At 47.6% G+C, this 18,927-nt stretch overlaps 1 long non-coding RNA gene across 1 annotated transcript; it reads left to right on the top strand.

Annotated features, from left to right (window-relative positions):
- The first annotated feature begins 1,172 nt into the window (after window positions 1-1,172).
- Window positions 1,173-18,494, top strand: LOC126929577 (uncharacterized). Its single transcript, XR_007717234.1, has 3 exons — window positions 1,173-1,312; window positions 4,480-4,690; window positions 18,262-18,494. It is a non-coding gene; the product is annotated as an uncharacterized LOC126929577 (long non-coding RNA).
- Window positions 18,495-18,927: the final 433 nt, after the last annotated feature.

The following is an 18,927-nucleotide window of genomic DNA, read 5'->3' as shown; positions in this document are numbered from 1 at the left end:
TTGAAAAAAAATAGCTGGGTATGGTGGCGTGTGTGCACCTGTAGTAGTCAGGAGGCTGGGGCTGGAGGATTGTTTGAGCCTGGGAATTCAAGGCTGCAGTGAACTGTGATTATACCACTGCACCCTAGCCTGGGTGACAGAGCAAGACCCTGTCTTTAAAAAGACCCAAGGAGGCTGGAAGAGATGTTCCTGGAGTCTTTTCTAGGTCAACAACATACCTTCATTTAGGGGGTAGGCACACAAACAGTGCCTTGCAGGGAGCAGGAGCTGAATACATCCTTGCTGCTCTGATTTCAGGAAACACCGATCCCTCCCTCCCTCCCTCCTTTCTCCTTCCCTCCCTTCCTTCCTCTCTCTCTCCTTCCTTCCTGTCTTTCTCTCTCTCCCTCCTTCCTTCCTTTCTCTCTCTTCCTCCCTCCTTTCTCTCCCTCCCTCCTCCCTGCCTCCCTCCCTCCCTTCCTTCCTCTCTCTCTCCTTCCTTCCTTCCTTCCTTCCTTCCTTCCTTCCTTCCTTCCTTCCTTCCTTCCTTCCTTCCTTCCTTCCTGTCTTTCTCTCTCTCTCCTTCCTTTCTCTTCCTCCCTCCTTTCTCTCCCTCCCTCCTCTCTCCCTCCCTCCTTTCTTTCTTTCTCTCTCTCTCTCCCCCCCCACCCCCGCTCCCTGCCTCCTCCCTCCCTCCCTCCCTCGTTTCTTTCTTTCTCTCTCTCTCTCTCTCTCCTTTCCTTCTCTCTTTCCTTTTCCACCCAGGCTGGAGTTCAGTGGGCGCGATCTCGGCTCACTGCAACCTCCTTCTCCCCGGTTCCAGCAATTCTCCTGCCTTAGCCTCCTGTTTGTTTGTTTGTTTTAATAAAGATAGGGTTGCACCTTTTTGGCCAGGCTGGTCTGAACTCCTGACCTCAGGTGATCTGCCCGCCTGGGCCTCCCAAAGTGCTGGGATTGCAGGCTTGAGCCACCGCGCCCAGGCCTTGCTCCTTTCCTGAGCAGTTGAGAGAGAGGGAGGGGAGAGGGTATTAGATCCCTGACCTTGAGGTCGGGGAGAGGAGGGCGATGCTGAGTGGTGGACGAAAGACTTGAAGATAATGAGAGATTGCATCAACTTTCCCCAGGCTGTTTCTGGGTCTAGAAGCGAGCAAAAATAAGGCGGGAGGGGTTGGTGCGAAGAAAGGGAGGCATTTATTTTGGAGGCGCATAGGAAGCACAAGTGTCAGGGGTTGAAAGGCCGCCTTCTCCTGCGGGCTAACGGTGTGGGTGACAGCCCGCACATTCAAATGAGGGAGCGATTAGACCGCGCTTGCTTCTGAAGACGGATTTCTTGGTTCGGGGAGCGGGCTGGGGGGCTGGGCCGGTATAGAGGGGACGGCAACATTAGGCTTTGGCAAGTTAATTAGGGTTCAGGAGTCCAGCGAGCGAGCAGGGGGAGAGGCTAGATTTGCATAAAGCCCATTTACATAATGTTCTTCACAAATTGTGCAGCCAGAAGGCAGGGAGGGGGTGGGGAGGGAAAGGGTTGGGGAGGGGGAGGTAGTTAGACGCCCGAGGCAGCCGCCGCCAAAGGGGGAAGGGCGAGGCCCGAGATGGGACTCGCTCCTTCTTGGCCACTCTCTCCACTCCTCCCCATCTCTCTCTGCACCAGGGCCACCCCTGCCTTATCTCGGCCCCCACCTCCATTCTGGGCCGGACACCACACTGCCCCCCACCATAGGGCCGGCCCAGAGCAGTCGGATTTCTAAACCGCCTCTATGGTCACGGGTCTCTCTTGCTTTAACCCTTTCCGGGACTCCTGGTTGCACTCAGGGTCAAGTCCCAGCTCCTTAGCCAACCTGTGTGACTCCTCGCGGTGGTCTAGCCCCATTCACCCTCCTGACCTGGCTTCCTTCTAGTCCCCTCTTCCTAGCTAAGCTCAGTCCCACTGAAAAGCTCGTGTCCCTGGACTCCTTTGGCTCTCACACGCCTCCTCCGCTCCTGTCTTGTCACCTGTCCTGGAATGTCCCTACCACAAAAGCCAGCTGCTTTGTGGCAACCTCACCCCCCGCCTCACCAAATGCTCTGCCCTTGGGGCATTTTCTGAAGTCCCCATAACTTCCTCAAGTGGACTGCTAGCCCCCTTTTGTGCGACCAGGACACCTTCACCCACCTGTATTCCAGAACTTGCCACGCTGTATAGTAACTGCACTGGGGAGGGTCTCTTTCCCCACTGGGCTGTGATTCTTCCAGAAAGGAACGTGCCTGATGCATCTCTGCATCCAGCTGTGGCAGGAGTATGCAAACAGTAGATGCCCAAAACTATTGATTGAATGTATGAAATATGTCGTCTTAGCCAGAGATTGAGATCAGGTTTCAGTCTGCCTGATATGAGCCTGACCAGCTCTCTAATTTCTCTGGGGTTCTGTCTACATCTTCTATCTTTATTGGGTTCTTAACCTGTCCTGTGTTAGTAGCTGCAGAGGACAAAGGGGCTGTGGTGACCTCTGAGCCGAATTCTCCACTGAGGGAAGCAGGCTAAGGCAGGCCAAAGGGGAAAGGGGCATCCTAGGCTGGGCACATAGCATGTGCAAAGGCCTGGTGGTCGGAAAGTGTGTGGAATGTTTGGAACGTGGAAGAGGATTGAGTGGATTAAAGTCAGAGATGAAAGATGGAAAATATGGTGAGGCTCCTGTTCTGAGCTTAAGAGGCTGAGAAAATTCTGATAGATTTTTGTGAGCCCCTGAAGCTTTGTGATCAAGGAGAAGAAAGAAGAAAGTTGCATCCACTGAGCACCTACTGTGTGCCACTGAACAGGTGATGTAATTCAACGGCCAAGCACAGTAGGGATTATTGTCCCCATCATTACCAGTGTAGAGGATGACAAGCCTGCTGGAGTCACTTGCTGAAACCTCACAGCTGCAGAATGGTCAAGCAGGGCTTTGGAACCCTGGTTTCCAAATCCTGCGCTGCCTTCTGAATTCCATGTATTTACGTTTTAGCAATGCATATAAAATGGAAGGGAAATAGAAGAGAGAAAGAGGCAAAGAGAAAGACAATTTGGGGGAGGCAAACAGTCATTGAGAAAGAGAGAGAGAAAAAGGGAAAGAGACAGAGAAGAGAGGAGAAAGATGGGGCCAGAAGGGGACAGAAAAGAGTAGAGGGAAGAAAGAGAGAAAGAAAGAAAGAGAGAGGAGAGAGAAAAGGGAAAGAGAGAAGAGAAAGGAAAAAGAGAGAAGAAGAGAGAGAGAGAAAGAGAAAAGATCATGTCCTTTGCAGGAACATGGATGGAGCTGGAAGCCATTATCCTTAGCAAACTTAACATGGGAATGGAAAACTAAATACTGCACATTCTCATTTATAAGTGGGAGCTAAATGACGAGAATACATGGACACATAGACGGGAACAACACACACTGGGGCTTATCGTAGGGTGGAGGATGGGAGGAGGGAGAGGATCAGGAAAAATAACTAATGGGTCCTGGGCTTCATACCTGGGTGATAAAATAATCAGTACAACAAACCCCCATGACACAGGTATACCTACGTAATAAAACTGCACATGTAGCCCTGAACTTAGAGTAAAACTTAAAAAATAGAGACAAGAGGAGAAGGGTAGAGAGAGAGAAGAGAGGGGAGAAAGAAAGAGGAGAAAGAGAGGAGAGAGAGAAAGTGAGAGAGGGGAGGGGAGAGAAAGAAGAGAAGGGAGAAAGAAGAGAAGGGAGAAAGAAGAGAAGGGAGAAAGAAGAGAAGGGAGAGAGAAGAGAGAAAAGAGGAGTGAGGGAAAGAGAGAGAGAAGAGAGGAGACCGAGGAAGAGAGGAGGAAGTGGAGGAGAGAAGGCTGGGAGGAAGGAGAGGAGACTCAGGTGTCAGTCACCCTGCAGGGTGGCAGGGATGCTCTGCTCCTAGACAGAGCTGTCCAATAGAACTTTCTGTGATCTCTAATCTGCCGTCCTACTCAAGTGCTCGGTAGCCTCGGGTAGCTACCCAGCACTTGAAATGTGGTTAGTGCAACTGAGAAGCTGAATTTTTATTGTATTTAGATTTATATTTAAATGCTCACATAAAGGTAGCGACTACAGTATGGGACAGTGCAGGTTTAAGAGCAGTCCTTCTTTTTTCCATCAAGGTCCTAGCTTGAATTTTCTCTGGGTCCTTCTTGGCCTCCCATTCTGGGACTCTGTTCTGAACCATGCATCCCTGATGTTTCCTTCCTTCATATTCCTGGACATCCCACCCACACCGAGGTTTAATTTTAGCCGATTCTCTCTCAAGGACAAAGTATATATTTTTATTTTAATTTATGTCGCCTGAACCATTTCCAAGTTTTACTTTTAGAACCTGTCAATATTAGTGACATGTGGCATTTTAGGTACTTTTTGCTGGTGGGGCCTAAATTTATTGTCATTTTATGTCACTCGGCAAAATGCACAAAATGCCAGAAGTGTTATAAACAGAGACGATTTATGTTCGGGTTGGGGTGAGGTTAAGAGAATGAATATAATCAATTTTTTTTTTCAGAGACTTTTATGCGAGTGTGAGGGCCAGCAGGTGCACATTTGAAGCTCAGTGGGAAGTGTTTTCCAAGCAACAGGAGACAGCAGATGCAGACGGGGCCCAATTACTACTGCTCACGGCTGATCATGCCATGCACTTGTGTGCAGATACCTGGCTCCTAGTATGGGACTATGCACACGGTAGTCTCAGGCACCTAGAATGGGCTATGCACATGGTAGGCGCTCAGTTAAAGCTTGTGGAAGGAGGGATGGAGAAAGGTTAAGAGACATAAGTGGGAGCTCTAAAGACTCCTCTGGTCCACCCCAGTCAGAGTAATCTTTCTGGATCTTGTCACTTCACTGCTTAAAACCTTTCAATGGTTCCCTAGTATCCCCTGCGTTCTGACTTACAGGGTCCTTCAAGATCTGTACCTGAGGGTGTCTCTAAGGGACCTGGAATGCTCTGAAAGTTTTAGATCTTTGCTCCTTGTCTTCCCATGAGCTCTTCCTGTTCTTGGGAGTCCTCCCTCCTCTTTCTTGGCCCTTCTTCCATAACCAACTCAAACTCAAACTCCTCTGTCCTTGCACCCTTTACCTTTTATCCCTCCAAAGAGAGTTTGGCGTTTCCTCTTGGTACCTTATGTACAGTCATCCCTGGTTACCCATGAGGGATTCGTTCCAGGACCCCCTGTGGATACCAAACTCCACGAATCCTCAAGTCACTGATATAAAATGACATAGTATTTGCAGATAACCTACACAATCCACCTGTATGCTTTAAATCATTTCTAGAATACTTCTAATACCTAATATAACATAAATACTATGTAAATACTTGTTATATTCTATTGTTTAGGGAGTAATGACAAGAAAATAAGTCTGTACATGTTCAGTACAACCATTCTTTTTTTTTTTTTTTTTTTTTTGAGACAGCGTCTGTCTGTGTCACTCAGGCTGAGGTTCAGTGGCTCCATTATAGCTCACTACATCCTCCACCTCCTGGGCTCCAGGAGTTCTCCCACTCAGCCTCCTGAGGTGCTAGAACTGTAGGCATGCACCACCACACCCAGCTTATTTTAAAATTTTTTTTGGAGAGGCCGGATCTTGCTTTGTTGCCTAGGCTGATCTCAAATTCCTGAGCTCAAGCAATTCTCCTGCCTCGGCCTCCCGAAGTGCTGGGATTATAGGTGTGAGCCACTGTGCCTGGCTGAAAATACTTATTATGTTACATCTTCTTATGTTACATTGAGTGAGTGAGTGAGAATCCTTAAATATAATAGAGAAACAGAAAACTAAGGGCCTACAGATTGCGTTGCCTTACAAGATTCAGGTGAATTGCTTTTTGACCTCTTCCAATAAGCTCTCAAGTATTTTTTTAAATTTTATTTTTTAACGGAGGTGGTGTCTCTCTATGTTAGGCCAGGCTGGTCTCCAACTCCTGGCCTCAAGTGATCCTCCCCCTCCAATCTCCCAAAGTGCTGGGATTACAGGCATGATCTACTGCGCCTGGCCTGCAACCATTCTTTTTTTCCTCTGATTATTTTCAGTGCGTGGTTGGTTGAATCCACGAATGCAGAATCCAAGAATATGGAGGGCCAACTGCATGTCTGCATTACAGGCCTCCAGATGTTGCCTCGTTTGCTTCCCTGTTGCCACCAGAAGATCACGCACCACCGGGCAGCATGGTCTGGAGAGTCCCATTCATCTTCATCCTGGGCCTGAACAGAGAAACTGACAAATGAAAGATAATTGAATGACATAACGAATGGGTGCAGATTGGGTTGGTCCCTCACCATCCCACTTCTTAGCCATGTTGGATCTGCTAAGTCAATTACCACCATCGCCTACTCACCTTCCCATTTCCAAACCTCATAACTGTTATCTTTTCCTCCATTCTCCTTGTCCTTATGAGTTTATGCCTTTAAAACAAATCCTTTATTATAATAGTATTGTATTTTAGGGAAGGAAATGTATTAAAGGAGTGTGTTCAATCCACCATCTTCCCTGGCAGTCAGTAACAAATGAAAGGAAATTTATCTGATAGACTGTGGGCAAGTCACTTCTCTCCCTACGGTCTCTGATTCTTCACCTGTGGCATGAGGAAGTTGGGCTGGATGAGTTCTAAGGTCCAGCCAAAGTCTGCGAGGGAGTCAGCGCTGGATTAGATGTGCCCAGTGGGCCATGGGCATGGATTTTACATAACAGCAGTCACTCTCTGGGATCCCTACTCTGGCCAGTGCTCTCCTTGGACTGCTAATTCTCTTTCCACACATTCAGGTTCTGACTCCCAAACTCTGAGGACGATGGTAGGTCCTGAGGTCCCTCTTACCTTGTACAACTCACAGTGACAGCAACTGTCTCAGTCTGTTGCTGGATGGCTCATAAACAGCAGGAATTTATTTCTCACAGTTCTGGAGGCTGAAAGTCCTACATCAGGGCCAGCAGAGTTGATTCCAATGGAGGTTTTCTTCCAGGTTGCAGACTACCAACTTCTTGCTGTATCCTCGCATGGTGGAAAGGGTGCTGGGAAGTCCAGTGAGGTTTCTTTAATGAGGGCACTAATTCTACTCATGAGGGCTCCACCCTCATGACCTAATCACTCCCACAGGTCCCACCTCCTAACAGCATCATACTGGGGGTAAGAATTTCAATACGTGACTTTTGGGAGAACACATTCAGACCATAGCAGTGACTGACACTTGTCCAGTTCAGTGGCTTACTCAGAGACCTCACCTTGACCTAACGCTTGTGCCAACCTGGTAAGAAATCTGGAATCCCATTCCACAGATTAGAAGTCTGAGGTTTAGAGAGGGGAAGGGACTTGCCTAAGGCCATGGAGCAAGTCAGTAAGGACCCAAGGTGGCAGTCGTGGTCTAACTGACCTCTATTCCTGGAGTGTCCAGCATCCTGCCCATGGTGGCTGCTCAGCTGACATTTGTTTGGAATGAAAGGTGACCACACTTGAGTCGAGGTAGTCAGGATCATGGCGACAGCCACGACGGCAAGAAACAGCATTTTAAAAAGTATTTACTTAGTGTAACTTTTTCAGAGCTATTCCATGCCACAGCGTGGATCAGTACTCCTTCATTCTTTATGGCTGAATAATATTCCATTGTATACCACATTTTGCTTGTCCATTCATCTGCTAATGGACATTTGAGTTGTTTTCACCTTTTGGCTATTGTGAACAATGCTGCTATGAACATCCGTGTGCAGGTACATGTCTGACTCTAAGTGAAAGAAACTCAACACAAAAGGTCACATACTACGTACGATTCTATTTGTATGAAATATCCAGAATAGGTAAATCCATAGAGAGGGAAAGTAGATTAGTGGTTGCTGGAGCTGGGAGAAAGAGTGAAAAGGGAACTGTGGCAAGGTGCAGTGGCTCACGCCTGTAATCCCAGCACTTTGGGAGGCCAAGGTGGGCAGATCGCAAGGTCAGGAGATGGGGACTATCCTGGCTAACATGGTGAAACCCCATCTCTACTGAAAAATACAAAAGTCAGCTGGGCGTGGTTGTGTGCGCCTGTAGTCCCAGCTACTCGGGAGGCTGAGGCAGGAGAATGGCATGAACCCAGGAGGTGGAGCTTGCAGTGAGCCGAGATCGCACCACTGCACTCCAGTCTGGCAACAGAACGAGCCTCTGCCTAAAAAAAAAAAAAAAAAAAAAAAAAAAAAAAAGAAAAGGGAATGGCTACTGATGGTATGAGGTGTTCTTTGGAGGTAATGACAATGTTTTGGAACTAGACAGAGCTATGGTTGCACAACACTGTGAATGAACTAATGCTATTGAATTGGGTACTTTAAAGTCGTTAATTTTATGTAATGTGAATTTCACCTCAATTAAACAATGAATAACTAAAGACTTCTCTCCAGTAACATTCAACAAAGCCTACTGTGTGTTTAGTAAGTGCTTGGCTCACCAGTTTAAAACACATAGCACACACTTGTGAAACATTTGTGATATCAATTTACCAATGGGCAAGTTGATGATTTCCGTCTTCAGCCTTGATACTCCCAGTCAAGTTCCCAGACCAGAGGCTTAGCATCCCCAGGAGCTGGTTAGAAATATAGAATTGTTGGCAACCCCAAACACACTAAATCTCTGCTGAATGGCGTGTGTTTGCCTCTGCAACCCACTTTCCTGCTGTCCTTGTCTGATCACTGAAGACAGAAACTGTGAGAGAGGGATTGAGGCTGAATCTCCCTGAAGTTCGTCCTCGATGAATAGATGTGCAGCTCACCTTCTCCCTCTCTCTCTCTCTCTCTCTTTTTTTCCCTCTTTCTCTCTTTTCTCCCAGGTCTCTCTCTTTCTGTCCCTCCCACCCTCTCATCTCTCCCATACCTCCCCCATTCAGTAGAGTCCCTTCTCTCCTACATTCTCTGAATTGATTTTTCTCACTCATCTTGGCAGGTTAGTAATCACCATTCTCAGCAGAAATTCCTTCCATTTCATTACCCCGGGTGAGAAATCCTGGGCAGCAGCGGGTGGGGTAGGGGCTGTGTTTCATTTCACTCCCATCTCTGTGTCAGGTGGGGAGGGAAGACTGTCCTCACTGAGCATCCCACAGGAGGAAGGCCAGTACTGGGAAGGGATGGAGACCCCTTGGTGGCTCTTTTCAGCTTCAAGATCCTGTGCTGCAGCTCCTCCCAGCGCCCCTGCCTTTCTCTGTCCTGATCAATCACTCACATTTGGGGTGCCTCCATGGCTGGCAGAAACTATTTCTATGCATTGCTCTGTTTAATCCTCACAATACTTCGGAGAGGTTGGTATTTTCACCTCCTTCATGTTACAGGAGAAGAAAGTGAGGCTCAGAGATACTTGCAAGACACCTGGGAATGAGAGCCAGTTTCCAGGCTCAGGCAAGGTTGTCCTGGACTGCACCAGAGCCACGTAATAGAAAGACCATGCTGCCCATCCACCTGCCAGCCATGGTGGGTCCTAGCAGAAAGAGCCCAGCATTTGTCATCCTATGGACTTGGGGTCCAGTTCCAGCTCTGCCACTTACTGGCCATGCCACTCTTCCTGGTCCTTCCTCTCCTTAGCTGTTCACACGGGATGGGGGGATGGGACAGACCCGCCAGAGTACAGCTCCTAAGAACAGGAATTTTGTAATGCAAACCAGCTGTGGAACCCAGGGGAGGAACCACCATCTCTTGGAGGCACCATTTCCCCATCCTCAAAGCGCATTTAGAAAAAAACACCTACTTTCTGTGTTGTTGCAAGAATTGCGTGAACTATTACAGCTCTCATGCAGCTTTTAGCACATGCCTGGAACACGAACAAGCACTGGATAAATAAATACCCTGTATGGAAATAATATTATTATAGTTCGAGGATTTAAGATGCTCTCACAATGGCAGATGGACCCTGAATTCAGAGATGCAAAATGTGAACAAAACGTGTGCTTAGAATTAAGAACATCATCCCGTGTACGGCGCCTGCCCCGTGTGAGGCACAAGGCAAAGCATTTTACAGACGTTTTCCTATTGAATCCTGATGAAGAGTCCTACAGGGTAGGGTGTAGTCTCCCCATTACATAGGCGAGAAAACTGAGGATCAAGGAGATGAAGTTAACTTCTTCTAACTCCTGTAGTGTGTAAGAGGTAAAGCTGGAATCAGCTGAGATCAGTCTACCAAATCCAAAGGACAGATGAAAAAAACAAAAAGTCAGACGTGAATATGTTTTGCAAACTACACAGTTCTAGTCATGTGTGTGGGGTGAAAGACGGAGGAAAACATCATCATCATTGTCATCATCATCACATTGTCATATCTATTAAACATTAGGTATCATCATCGTATCTACTAAGCATTAACTGCTTATCACGTGCCAAACACTGGGCTAAGGGATTTACTTGGATTACCTCTTTAAGCCCTGCAGCAACAACTCTGTTATAATCCTCATTTCACAGATAAGCAAACAGGCTCAGAGTGGTAAAGCAATTTACCCTAGGTCACACAGCCAGGAAGTGGTAAAGCTGGATTTTGACCTCAGGGCTTACAGGCTCCAGAGTGGAGTCCTTAACCATTCACCTGAAACTGGTAGCTGCTAATCTTGGCTGCAGGGAGTTTAGCTGGCAGGACCCTCTCAGCCCTTGGGGACCCTCCCTATCACCCCGTGCCCCAATCTGGGCTCCAGACTGGGAGTGAACTAGGCTCCCACCCGCGTGTCTGTGATCAGCCCATCATCAGATCAGGCTGTCCCTCTCCTAGCCCGTCGTTGGAGCCCCAGCCGGGACCATGCTGTATGCAGATCACCCCATTAAAATTTCATGTGGATTCAAAAATTCAGTGTTGACTCCGGTGACGCAAATAAGTATGAAAATTCCGAGGAAGGCACACTGTTACTGAAATCAAATGGTTGAACGGCCACTAATGAGGCAGACAAGGAGCCTCGCTCACCCTCTGAGGATTGAGGAGAGACGAGAGGAGCAATCGCGCTACATTATTCATGCCCCCTTGTTTGAGTTTCAGATCTCAAGGAGGCTCTGGAAGGGGAAAGCAGAGAGGGCAGAGGCGGCGGGAGGCGGGGGTGGCAGCCTAGACAGGGCCCCACTCTGCCAGCTGCGGAAGGCCGGGTGACTAATTGACAACTACTCACTGATCCCCTTCCCTAGGGCGCCCCTCTTCCATCTTTCATTTTTAGCTCCAGCCCACAAGCACCTCCCTTGCACCTGCCACGGTGCCCAGATTTCCCCCAGCAGTGGCTGTGTGAGTGTGAGATGCAGAGGAAGATGTGGTGTCTGGGCGGTCCTGGCTCTGTGTGATCTCGGGCAAGTGACTAAACTTCCCTGAACCTTGATTTTTTGTTCCCCCTGTAAAATGGGAAAGCAGAGGGAGTGGCTCCTCTACCTACTGTGGGGAGAGGTAGCATTTCTGAGAGTCAAATGCCGCATTACCGCGCTTCTCAAGTTCGAACACTCAGGTGAATCCCAGAGGAGCTTGCTGGGATGCTGGTGGTGATTCAGTAAGGCTGGGGCAGGGCCTGAGACTCTGCATTCCAGCCAGCTCCCAGGTGAGGCCCATGATTGCTGACTTGCAGCCCACCCTGCGAGCAGCCGGGCCATACAGATCGGAAAGCAGTTTATAGCGGCCACTCGCTGGTCTCAGCCTCTCTGTGCATCAGTATTCTTGGGGAGTTTGTGAAAACACAATGCCCTTCCCCACCCCCCCACCCAGGGTCTGCTTTAATTGGTTCGGTCCAGGAACTGGTACTTTTAAATTCTCCCCCTGACACCCACCCACCATGGCTCCTATATGCAGCCAGATTTTTGTCATTCTTGTTACTAATATGTCTTTATTATTTATGCCCCTCATAGTTTCTTTTTTCTTTTTCACAACGGGGTCTCACTCTGTTGCCCAGGCTGGAGTGCAGTGGTGCAGTCATGGCCTTGACTTCCCAGGCTCAAGTGATTCTCCCACCTCAGCCTCCCCAGTAGCTGGGACCACTGGCGCGTGCCACCATGCCTGACTAATTAAAAAAAAAAATTGTAGAGACGAGATCTTGCTGTGTTGCCCAGGCCAGTCTTGAACTCCTGAGTTCAAGTGATCTGCCCACTTGGGCTCCCAAAGTGCTGGGATTACAGGTGTGAGCCACCGTGCCTGGTCCCCCTCATATTTTATGACCATTTTGCAAGCTTCCTCTTCTTCAACTCCTCTTAAACGTCAATGCCACAATGCTTTCTCTCTTTTCCCCAAGCAAACCTGTTGTCAGGAAAGAGGCTGAAGAACCAATTGCTCCCACTCTGAGGAGGAAGCAATGCTTCACCCCCGGGAACTGACCTGTTTCCAGGGGATGTCACCTCCCTCCAGGTTCTAACGGTGCACTTCAGGTCCCGCTATCTGAATAGTGCACCTGGGCGAGTTTGCACCGGGGGTCACCTGGGCAACTGCCCTCCTTCTCTTTTGAAGACTGAGGCCTGACCACGCTGATAACACATTCTCTAAAAGTAGAAACCAGGTTTCAGACAAGCCGTGGAGGTAAAACCGGCTCGAGAGGGAAGGAATTGATTTCCGCCAGAGAAACCTGCGCAGAATCTACAATCCCATCGTTGTCCATGCACCCGGCGTAACCAATAAACAGGTTCCCCCGTCCTCCCTGCATTTCCTAATTATTACTCGGCTATAAAAATCCCTTCTCCCTCCTGCCAACATTATCTTAGTAAACGTTATGAGCGCTCACGAGGTTAATGCAGGGCCGTAAATCCGCAGTGGGTCGAACAAGTGAGATTTGAGGAACTGTTCATAAATCTATGGGAACGGCTCCAGTTTGTTTATTTAATAAAATATCATTTCGTAGAAATGCACAGGGCACTGTGGGGTTCACACCTCAGTGGGCACGCGTGGAGAGGGGTGGGTGGTGGAGGTCTGCTGAGGTTGGGGGTGTGCGTGCACGGGCGTGCAGGCGGACTTCCACGTGGCCTCTGCCTGGAATGGCAGGGCGCCATGCCGTGTATTACTGCACCAGGCATTCTGAACTCAGTACCCGCTCCACTTAAGGCAGCCTGTTCTCTCAGAATTCTTTAATGGGCCTCGTCAATATCTGAAACGGTGCTACAAAGCCCAGGACACGTGTAATGCTGTTTGCACTGCATGAATGCCTCCTCGAGACAATCTTCTGGGATTTGTTAGGGGCGCTTTACCCACATTGGGCTGTTAAATCAACAAGAAGTCAGGCTTCCCCACATGGCATGGAATGAAATGCTAAAAGCATGGGCATTGGAGTAAACGGACATGGCTTCTAACACCAGATTTGCCACCTACTGGGAAGATGGCCTTGGCATTCACCTCTCTGGCCTCGATTCCCTTCTCTGTACCATGGAGATGATCATCTGTACTTTATGGAATACAGATGTGATATGCAGAGAGACTAGAATGGAGCAGTAAGTTTCCTTTTTTTTTTTTTTTTTTTTCTTTTTTTGATTTGGAGTCTCACTCTGTCGCCCAGGCTGGAGTGCAGTGGCGAGATCTCGGCTCACTGCGACCTCTGCCTCCTGGGTTCAAGCCATTCTCCTGCCTCAGCCTCCTGAGTAGCTGGAACTACAGGTGCACCACCATGCCTGGCTAATTTTTGTATTTTTAGTAGAGATGGGGTTTCGCCATGTTGGCCAGGCTGGTCTTGAATGCCTGACCTCAGGTGATCTGCCCACCTCAGTCTCCCAAAGTACTGGGATTACAGGCATGAGCCACCGCACCCAGCCTCGTTTCATTTCTCTCTCATTTACCTGTGAGATTTCAGCATTGCAGTATACTGAGATGACTTTGTTAATTAGTTTTGACTGAAGGTCATCTACAGAGCCCCCATTCTTTTCTTTGTAATTGACTGGGAACTCAAAGTAAAATGCAGTGGAATGGGATCAGTGGAAACGGGAGATTCTGCAGAACTGGGATGTGGCATTCCTGCCCAAAGGGGTTTAGCATCCCTGAGTCACCCCATCAGAGAGTGCTGTGAATCATGTTACTGAAGGAAATAGGCAGTGTGATCTAGTGGTGAGAACCATGGAATTGGCAGCCCTGGGTTTGAGTTCTAACTCAGACACTTAACTATCTGAGCAGCCTCTGTGGCCAAGTAATTGAAGCCCTGGGTTCTTGGGAATTGGTGATCTTAATACCCAACTTTTAGGGCTCTGAGCATTCCCTGAGCTAATATGGGTAAAGTGTGTGCATAGACATGGCACATCGTACAAACACAATAAACCATGGACAGATGGAGAGTGAAGGAGGGAAACAAGAGAGAGGCAGAAGCAAGGGTGACTCACCTGTCCCAGTTTTCTCAGACCTCCTCCAGTCTTAAAACAGGAAAGTCCTACCTCCTGGGAACTCCCTTAGTCCTGGAAAAACTGGACGGTTGATTGCCCTTGCAGGAATGGACAAGTCAATGCTTGAAGCACTCTTAACTGTGGGTTTAATTTGGCTACAGCTATTGATGATTTAATAACAGCTGGCTGATTATGGAGGCTTCATCTAAAAGACTCTAATTCCCCAAGGCTAATTGTTGAGCGTTTGATTAACCCAGTGGCTCTCATTAGAATCACCTGAAGAGCTTTCTAAACATACCAATGACTGAGCCTCACCCCTAACTAGGGTTTCTCTGCCTTGACACTATTGACGTATTGGGCTGGATAATTTTTGTTGGTGGCAGGTGGTGGGGAGTGGAACTGTTGTGCGCATTGTAGATGTTGAATAGCATCCTTGGATTCTACCCTGAAGATGCCAGGAGCCATGTCCCAGTCACACGACAACCAAAAATGTCTCCAGACATTGCTCAATGTCCCCTGAAGGGCAAAAATCACCCCCAGTTGAGAACAACTGCCCCAGGCTAATTTAAGAATCCGGGGGCAGAATAGAAATTAAGCTTTCGTGTTTCACATTAAGTTCCCTGCCCCCAGCTGACTATATATAGCATTTGGCTAAGACCAACCTTAGTGTCAATGTGGATGATGCTGACATCCAAGGAGAACTTTAGAACGGGCTGGAGCTGACTTGGGGTTGCGTCCAGAGTGACCATACAGAAGAGGCTGTGGGCAAAAGCCTCACATGATAAGAAGGTACTGAATTCCTACTCTATTTATTTATTTATTTATTTTTGAGACAGAGTCTCACTCTGTCACCAGGCTGGAGTGCAGTGGTGCGATCTTGGCTCACTGCAACTCTCTGCCTCCCGGTTTCAAGTGATTCTCCTGCCTCAGCCTTCCAAGCAGCTGGGGACTTCAGGCGCGTGCCACCACACCCAGCTGATTTTTGTATTTTTTTTTAGTAGAGACGAGGCTTCACCATGTTGGCCAGGATGGTTTCTATCTCTTGACCTTGTGATCCACCCTTCTCAGCCTCCCAAAGGGCTGGAATTGCAGGCGTGAGCCACCGTGCCTGGCCCTATTCTTAAATATTCCCTTTCCCTCCCTTTGGTATACAGCCCAAACCTCACCATTAGATATGAGTTCTTGCAGAAAGTTCAGAGTGCTCTGTTTTGAGTTGTCCTCTTTTAAGTTCTTCTGGAAGGCAGATCATGACACTGTTTTTGGTCCCTCATGACCTCTTCAGGGTGGAGACTGTGCTGGTTCTCAAGACGTTTTGACGTGCTAAATTATTTGCTCCTCACAGCTCTCTTAGGTGAGGTGGATTTCTTTGCACGTTTTATAGAAAAATGATGTTCAGAGAGTTTGAAACAATTTTCTCAAGCTCACACAGCTGGTTGGCAGCACAGATTAAAGCAAAACTTAGGACAATCACTAACTTCTAGTGACTGGCCCACTCTGACATGTTTCCTCCTATCCCTTAGAGAGCCAAGTGCTGGCTGAGCACAGTGGGAATGGGAGTGGGACGTGAATGTCTTGGCCAAGAAGGAAACGTTCATGGCTGCTTTCTTTATGCCAAATCTTGCACTTATATTATCTCCTTGAATAGTCTCAATGTCCCGGTGCAGCAATGCCTGTGATTCCCACTTTTGGGGAGGAGAATGCTGAGGCCTGGACAAAGGAAGCAATTTGCCTAAAGTCATGAATCCATTATCAAGGGGAGGTGCCCTGACCTCAAAATCAAGGTGGGGGAAGAACATTATAAATGGATTAATATTTTAAATTTCTCAGCTGTTAAATGAAAGGTACTCTTTTTTTTTTTTTTTTTTTTTTTTTTTTTCAGCATTCCAGTGCTCAGAATTATTTAGCTCAGCTCTGAATGGAAGCATCCACCAGTTAGATGTGTCTCTTTGACATTCCTATGACTGAAAACATTAGACATTTTCTATGTTGATTCATCAGAACTGTCAACATTCCTCTGCTAACAAAGTCTTCCTTTAGTTGGGAGGTTTCAGCCCAGCTCTGCTCTGATTGGCTTGCTCCTTACAGGAAGCATCTAAAGGTCTTAGAGCCGAGACAGGAAGTGACTCTGTGTGAGGTCAGCATTTCTCTTTTCTCCAAGGCCACCATAATCCTTATGGAGTGAAGGGTAGTCACAATGCAATTTTGAAAAGTGATTACAAGGATCATAATAGTACGAATGGTGAATGAGTTTTCTGTCTGCCAGGAGAGGAAACATTTTAGGATTGATTTCAGAAGAGAAATCCATCATTTTGATTTTAACTGTGGCGGTTAACACAATGTTCACTCTAATTTTAGAAACATTTTGAGACAGGAATAGGTTGTACTTGCCTTTGTCAGGCCATAGGTAGCTTACATTTTCTGAGCCTAAAGTGGACACTAGTTAAAAGATTACGTTTAAAGAATGTTCCTTTTTTTTAGAATCACACCAGAAATTTCTAGTGTAATGACAGCCTTTCTTAACCCAAGTGGAACTGTGTGTGTGTTAAAATATCTGTGTTAATAACCAGCAACCTCAGAAGTGAGAGGGAAGGGAAGAATGGGGCTAAAAGGAGTCAAGTCCCACTTGCATGGCAGAGGAGACCTGGAAGATAAAATGGAGTTATTAGTCTGAAATAATGGGTGGTGAGAATTCTGCCACCAAACCACCAATGCTCCCTAGTGTGAAACAATGGGAAAATCATGGAGACTGGAACAGCACATGAAAAGCCACAGAGCATAAAAGACCCAGCTGTACTGGGGGTCAGGGAAAATTTCCAAGTGGTGGGAGAAGAAGTATATGGCATGGGGAGATCAAGGGATGTGATGAGTTGGGGAGGGTTTGGACATACTTATCCTACAGTTTGCTTTTTCTCTGACGCCCAACAGAGGCAGGTTTTAACCCCCAACCCACCCTGTCTCCAAGGACTGGCTTGGATGCCTGTCTTCCTGAGCTCCATCTTCACTGACTCCACGGAGGACAGAAAACTCATTACCATCAGAGGCTCACTCTAGATGCCCTGTGTGGACCTGTGACTATGTTAGGTTTAGTGGCAAAGGAGTATTAAGATTGCAGGTGAAATTAAGTCTGCACAGCAGTTGACCTTAAAATGGGGGAGATTATCCTGGATTATATGGATAAGCCCAGTGGAACCACAAGGGTCCTCGAAAGTGGAAGAGGGAGGCAGAAGAGAGAGAGAACCATGGAGATGGCAGCTTGAGGAGGACTCAGCCTGAAAATGCTGGCTTTGAAGATGGAGAAGGGGTCCAAGAGGTAAGGAATGAGGGCAGCCTCTAGAAGCTGGAAAAGGCGAGGGAACTGATTTTCCCCTGTTCTCCAGAGGGATAACAGCCTTTCTGACACCTTCACTCCAGCCCAGTGAGACCCATTTCAGACCTCTGACCCTCAGAACTGTAATAGAATAAGCTCCTAATATTTTTAAGTCACTTAGTATGTGCTAATTTGTTTCAGCAGCAATAGAAAAGTAACATAGGCCCTTAGTTCTTTAATCTAATAAGTGGGTTTAATAACCATTTCTATTTTGTAGTGTATTAAAAATTGAATTAACGTACCACACCAAGTGTTTAGCACAGCCCTTGGACAATGGTACCTTTTTTATTGATGCCACAGGTGGAATGACCACTGGTCCTCCTAGTTTAGTCCTCTAGCTTCTTTAATGTGGGACTAGAAGAAAGAGGCCTAAATTAGGAATCTGACAGACTTGGGTTCAAGTCCCGGCTCTGCCTCTTTCTAATGGCCTTGGATTTGTTCCTACCCTGGAAGGTTTTCCAGTCTATATTATGGGTGTGGGAAGGATGATCTATCATATCTACCAGCTGTGAGCCTCCTGTGAGGATTCAAAGTGGGTGGGCTTTTGTAGCCCACTGAAGGCCCTCAGAGAGGTTTTCTGTAAATGTGGTACCTTGCACCAATTCCTTGGGAAGAGATTTTCTCAGGCTTCAGAGCTGAGGGTATTCACCCCGACCCACTTGCTTCTCTGTCCAGAGAATGCTCATGCATTCCTGAGAAGTTGGTTGGAACTAAGGGAGCATTCAGAGACCACAGATCCAGTTGACTGGTCCCTGCTGACATCAATCCACATTGTTGGCCACACCAGCTCCTCTTCAAACTCACAATGTGAATCAACAGCTAAACATGTTGGTATCTTTGTTTCTCTCAGTTAAGTGGATCCCTGAGTCCTCCTGGTGCACTGGAAAGATTTGAGTTTTGCAGCCAAATAGAGTGGGGTTTAAATGGTGGCTAAGCGACTCACGCCTGTAACCCCAGCACTTTGGGACGCATGGGCGGGTGGATCACCTGAGGTCAGGAGTTCTAGAGCAGCCTGGACAGCATGGTGAAATCCCGTCTCTACTAAAAATACAAAAATTTAGCCAGACGTGGTAATCCCACCTACCTGGGAGGCTGAGGCAGGAGAATCGCTTGAACCTGGGAGGCAGAGGTTGCAGTGAGCCAAGATCGCGCCACTGCACCCCAGCCTGGGTGACAGAGTGACATTCCATCTCAATAAATAAACAAACAAACAAACAAACAAATAAATAAATGGTGGCTAAGCCACTCGCTTGTGAGCAAATTGGTTAGCCTCCATGAGCCTTGGTTTATCCACCTGATAAATGGAGATACTAACAGTCAACATTAGATAACCATAGAGCC

This window comes from Macaca thibetana, chromosome 10 (assembly GCF_024542745.1).
Source record: "Macaca thibetana thibetana isolate TM-01 chromosome 10, ASM2454274v1, whole genome shotgun sequence".
Taxonomy (NCBI): domain Eukaryota; kingdom Metazoa; phylum Chordata; class Mammalia; order Primates; family Cercopithecidae; genus Macaca; species Macaca thibetana.
The sequence above is the reverse complement of the archived record's forward strand: the minus strand, read 5'-3'. Positions and strand labels throughout refer to the sequence as shown.